This window comes from Arachis duranensis, chromosome 4, assembly GCF_000817695.3.
Source record: "Arachis duranensis cultivar V14167 chromosome 4, aradu.V14167.gnm2.J7QH, whole genome shotgun sequence".
Classification (NCBI taxonomy): domain Eukaryota; kingdom Viridiplantae; phylum Streptophyta; class Magnoliopsida; order Fabales; family Fabaceae; genus Arachis; species Arachis duranensis.
This window is the reverse complement of record NC_029775.3, coordinates 25,873,091-25,879,568: the sequence shown is the minus strand read 5'-3', so window position 1 is coordinate 25,879,568 and position 6,478 is coordinate 25,873,091.

Below are 6,478 nucleotides of genomic sequence, written 5' to 3'. Positions count from 1 at the left end.
TATAAATTTTATTGGGTTTGTTACTTGTGACAACCAAACGTTTGTAAGAAAGGTTGATTGCTTGGTTTAGAAACTATACTTGCAACGAGAATTTATTATAACTTCTAAATTATCAATCTTCAGTTCTTCAAAATGGCGCCGTTGCTGGGGAATTGCAAACGTGTGCCTTATTATTGGTTATTGTAAATATTTTTCATTTATTTTTTTGTTTTCCCTTCTTATTTCTGATAGCTACTTGATGTGCGGAAAACGATCCGACACAAAACTCACCGGCAAGTGTACCGGGTCGCATCAAGTAATAATAACTCACATGAGTGAGTTCGATCCCACAGGGATTGAAGGATTGAGCAATTTTAGTTTAGTGGTTGAATTAGTCAAGCAAACAAGTGTTGATTGTGTGAAATTGTGTTGACAGGAATTAAATTGCATAGAATGTAAAGGGGAGTGGGTGATTTTGCAGGAAATTAAAGAGAACTGAAATTAAAGTGCTGAATCTTAAAGAACGAGAAATTAAATGGCAGAAACTTAGAACGCAAGAAATGTAAATTGTAGAATCTTAAAGTGCAAGAAATGTAAATGGCTTGAATTATAAAGGGAATCGGGAAGTGGAATTTGCAGAAATTAGACAAGGAAAAGTAAATTTCAATAAACAGAAAAGTAGAAGAGGAATTAAAATGAACTGGATCTCAACTGGAAATGTAAATGAACTTGGAGACGCATTCAACAGAGAAATTAAAATGAAAACTCCAAATCTCAGGACCCAAGAGACTAGATAACCAAGTCTAGATCTCAATGCCTTCCTAGATCAAAATTCAGAATTCAATTGCAAGAAATGTAAATATCAAGCAGTAGAAAGAAAATGAAGCAGTAAAGAGAATTCCAAATTCAATTGTGCAGAAAAAGTAAACAAGAGATCTCAAGGTGAGATTGAGACAGAATTTCCTCAATTCTTCGACACCCAAGACATAAGCTAGTATGCAGGAAATGAAAACAAGAAAACTAAGAGGAAGAGAATTCAATTCTCCTTCCTCAAGACTCAGAATTCTGAATGCAATAACTAAAAATGTAAAAGTGAGCTCTCTATAACTATTCTAAAAAATTCTAAAAAGAAAGCTCCCCTAAAACTTCAAATCCTAAGCTATTTATACACTTTCTTCAATTGATCATTAAGCCTTGATTTGGGCCTTGGCCTTGATGGAATTGGGTTGAATCAGGCCTCTGTTGCTTGCTCTTGGTGTTGGGAAGAAATCAATTCTTGAACCGGGCCATGTAGCTTTCACGTTTGAGCCAACGTTTGAGGCAAACGTTGACTCAAACGTGCCATGTGAAAATTATGCAGCCAAGCCCATTTGCTATCATCCACGTTTGGCTCAACGTTTGAGGTCAAACGTGAGCTCAAACGTGGATCCTCCCAAGCTCCCTTTTTGGCCAACGTTTGGCCTAACGTTTGAGGCAAACGTTGGCGCAAACGTGGCTCATCTAAACCATCAATCAGGGGTGCTTTTCCATGCTCTTCCTTGCCAAAATGTAGCCAACATTTGACCTCACGTTTAAGGCAAACGTTGGCTCAAACGTTCCCGTGCCAGGAGCTCCAATTTCCTTCTTTTTGGCGCCAACGTTTGACCTCACGTTTGAGGCAAACGTTGGTGCAAACGTTGCCTTCCCCTGCTTCTTTTCTTAGCCAACGTTTGCCTCAACGTTTGAGGCAAACGTTGGCGCAAACGTTGAGGCTTCCCTGGGTGTTGATTTCAGCCAACGTTTGACCTCACGTTTGAGGCAAACGTTGGCGCAGGCGTTGCTTCTCCCAGGGGCTTGTTTTCATCCAACGTTTGGCCTAACGTTTGAGGCAAACGTTGGCGCAAACGTTGGCTTCTTCCAGGGCATTCTTCATCTTCTTTTCACGTTTGAGTTGACGTTTTCCTCAAACGTTGGCTCAAACGTAAATCTCTCTTTCCAAGCCCCTTCTTGCAACCTCCTTCCACGCTTTGTTTCACCTATCATCAATTAATCAAAAACATCAAAGCTATGCTTCAAATCATGAGATTGTTTCTCTTCCATAATATATGACAATTATAGCACAAAATCTCATGAAAATGCATCATTTTATACATGATTGATTGAGTCAAAGATAACATGAATTTCAACCCAATTGGCTTACTTATGGCTTAAGAAAGTGCATAAAACTAAATGAAAACAAAGAAAAAGACTAGTAAAACTAGGCTAAGATGACTTGTCATCACAACACCAAGCTTAAAACTTGCTTGTCCCCAAGCAAGAAGAGAATTATTGAGAAGAAAGATTGAAAAAGGAAGAGAATGCTCATGTTAGTAGAGAATTATTGGTAGCTCATGGGGTTTTATGCAGATATGTAACTACTCACTTCTTATTGACTTGTAGGCCTAGAAATTTTCCTCTAAGCATCAAGCAACACACTGATATGACCTCTCATTATTCTTTTGTCCTTGTTTACTGAAAATTTTCTTTATAAGCTTTAATTCAGTGTCATGTGTAACAAGCTTCTTTTTTCTTTTATTAGTGCTTGACACATTATTCACTTTAGACACTTGGCTTACATTCCTTCTTAGAGCATTGATGCCCAGCACCTCTTTGGGTTACTAAATGTCTTGTAGCTAGGTTGCTCTTAATAGTGGATTTTCAGTTGATAATCCCGGGTCAGTTAACCCAAGTTACCAAGTGTTGATGTACTCTAAAGAACTTAATAATCCAAGCAGATCCTAGTACAAAGGCACCACAGGCATATATTCTAAGGTTCAAGCTATTGGTGTCTAGCTTTATTTCTTCTTTCTTTTGTTCTTGTTGCTGCCATATTTGGCTTTTCTCATTCCATTTTTCTTTTTTTTTCAGCCAAGGACTTTTTATTTATTTGAGATTCATAGACAGTGAGCTACTTTCTACTTAAAAAGAAAATATTCTATTCCTTTTATTCACTAAAAGTGAGTCACTACACAATCACACATACATACCTCCACTTACTATTATTTGACTCTTAGCTAACAATGAACCATTTTACTTCATGTTTCAAACATTTCTTTTATTGAATTTAAAGGATTTGGGGGACAAAGCATGCATTAGTTAAGTGAAAGTAAACACACAAGCACACACTTATACTAGCTTACTTAGACTAGCTTTCTTATTTCATGAAAGATAAACATAAAGCAACGATTACTAAGTAAAATAACCACTAAAGATGCAGAGACAACTTTAAATAGATAGAATGCATGCTTTTTCTTGTAGTGATGAACAAGGAGTGAGTCCACCTTTCATTTGTCATGCTTTTTCTTTCTTCTTGCATTTGCTTGGGGGGTGGTGTCCTCTGTGTCCAAGTTTGTTGTTTGTTGACCCTTCCAGAACCCAGCTTTATTCATTGTTTCTTCTACTCGATCTTCAAGGCTCATAGCCTTGCTTACTTCTATTTCACTTTTCTTCTTGAAGAATTCATCATAAGTTGGAAATGCTGGATCCATGTTGTGCAGATGTTCTCCAATATAATTCAATTTAATTTGGCTATTTATGTTGTAATCGGCTTGGACTTCATATCTTGCATCTTGAAGGGCTGTGAATTCCTTGAGAGCCCTCATGTTTTCAGCTTGCATTTGTGCCAAATTCCCAAATGATTCGTAAGATTGAAAAGCATGCTCCTCTTGCATCACAAAGAATTTTGATTCAAACTCACTTTGTTGGTTCATCATTTTCAGCTGCCATTCCTCTTGCTCTTGTTGGTGCTTCATGTATTGTAGATGGTACTCCTCTTGCTTTTCTTGAATTCTTGTGTACTGTTGTGATAACCTTCCAATTGCTTCCTGCATCTGAGTCATGTTCAGATTGTCATGTGGTTGGACGTGTTGCGGTTCCTCTTCCTTTTGTCCCTCTTCTTCCTCTTGTGACTCTTCTTCCTCCATTGATTCATCTCTTTGCCTTCTTCTTTGTGGTCGTCGGCTCTGCTATGCTTCAGTAACAATCATCATTCTTTCAATGGTTATGGGCAAGCCCGGGTTCAACCATGTTGGGTTTTCATCCTCCATTGGCACTTTGGCTTTCATGCATAAACGCATAATGGTACTTGGGTAATGTAGCCAACCTTCGGCCGAATTCTTCTCTGCAATCCTTTGAATATCATTTGCAATGATCTCATGAACCTTCACTTCTCCTCCCATTATCATACAATATAGCATGATAGCTCTCTTCTTATTGACCTCAGAGTTGTTCACTGTGCCCAAGATTAATCTCTTCAATAGCTCATACCACCCTTTTGCTTCAGAGGTGAGATCTCCTCTTCTCAAGTACTTGTACTTATTTTTAGTAGTTCCTACCCACTCCGTGTTGACCACACAAATTTCACTAGCAATCTCATCATAGTCTTGCTCTTCATTTAGCCTTTGATGGTATCCTGGCTCATCAAAATGGGTTGCCCTCAGTTTCAACACTTTCATGATAGTGCTTGGGCTAAAATCTACTTCAGTCCCCCGTACGTCTACTTCAGTCCCCCGCACATAACTCTTGTAAGTCGGAGCTTGATTCATCTCGATCCTTGGGGTATTAGCATAGAATTCCCATATGATATTCGCATTGATCCTGGTGATTGGTGAAATGAGCTCTTCCCACCTCCTCTTTCTAATCTTGGCTTTCATTTCTTGGCATTCTTCCTCCGGTAATAGAACTGGAACTTTCGGATATATCTTTTTATCTCTCATCCATCCCCATTGTGTTTGATGATACCATATTCTGAATTTCCACTGATCAAATTCAGGGATGCTTTCTTCAACCATGGGTTCCTTTCCTCTCCTTCGTTTGATTCTTGAAGAAGAAGCCATATTTGGTCTTTTTGAGGTTAAGGTTGTGTATGGAAGGTTCAGGGTTTTGGTATACTTTTGGACGAAGAGATTTGTAAGTTTGAGATTATATGATGAGAAATGATGAAGAGAATGGAGTTTGAATGGTTAGACTGCAAGGGGTGTATGACTTCTTCGTTCATGTGCATGGTTTGAGGATGGTGATTTATAATAACTTATTTGAACAATGGAAGGTTGGGATGCAATTGGACATCTTACAAATCAACGGTGTGCATGCAAAGTTGAATAAGAACAAGACTTGCCTCCTTAATGGTTTTCAACGTCTCTTTCCAAGGGTGTGCGGAATTACCCCTTGAAGCATGTGATGCATCTTTGTCTTCATTCTATGCCCCTCCTTGTCTTGTCCCTTTCATTGAATATTCTTTTTACCATCTAACCATCACTACAAGACAGCAAGAATAACCCTATTTAAATAATGGCAAGAGAGAGAAAAAAATGTAAACTACCATTCCTTATGCTAGATCAACCGTGATTTCTTCATGCATTTCCACGGGTGACACCAAACTTAATGTTTGGTCCTATGGTTCAAGATATTTCTTCCTTAAACCATTGTTCTTTTGAAGTTCTTACTTTGTTTTTGGTTAAATCTTTCATAAGGAATGCTTTATTAAATTACCTTCTAACAATTATAATCATTGTTAGACCTCCATGATATTCAAAGCTTAAAAGACCATTGACTTTCATGACTTGTTCCCACAATTTGTTTAGTGTACCCCGTGGGTACACCAAACTTAGAATTCAATCATATACCCTCCAATGTCATGAATAATTGTTAATTTTGTCCAAAAAGGTCTGAAATCATATTGGTGCAACAAGTGTTATTTATATTGCAATATTAAAGACAAGAAAATTAAATCATGGGTTGCCTCCCATGGAGCGCTCGTTTATTGTCACTAGCTTGACATTGAACCCTTCTTTTATGGTGGTTGATGGCTGTAGTGCCTCAGCTTGTCCCCTCTGACTGTGAGCTTCTTCTTTGTCCCTTGGTGCTCAATTTCCACATGCTCAAGAGAGAGTACTTGGTTAATAGTGTAATGATCCTCAGTTCCCAGGTGCTGATATATTAGTTGCACCTTGTCGCCTTTGGAAAATCCTTCAGTTGGGATTTTTTTTTTCTTCCACCCTTTGTGAGCCTTCTTCTTTTTTTTCTTCCTTTTTCTTGTTAACCTTTTTTCCTTGACAGCAGTTTTGGTTGTGGTACCTTCCTTCTTGTTTATCATCCTTATTCCTTTTTGAATTCCTTCTCCTCTTTGCATATGCTCATTCTTCTGCTCCCCTGTGTTGTTGGTAGCTTGCCTTGGAAAACAGTCACTGACTACCTTGCTTCCTTCTTCACTAATTTGTGGTTCTGGAAACACTTTCAGGATGATGCTTTCCTCGTGCATCCTGAGAGTTAATTCACCTTGCTCTACATCTATGATAGCCCTAGCAGTGGCCAAGAAGGGTCTCCCAAGTATGATGGAATCACTTTCATCCGTATCTGAATCTAAAACCACAAAGTCCGCAGGATATATGAATTTGTCTACCCTGACTAGAAGGTTTTCAATCACACCCCTGGGATGTACTATTGACTGATCCACCAATTCTAATGACATCTGTATTGGTTT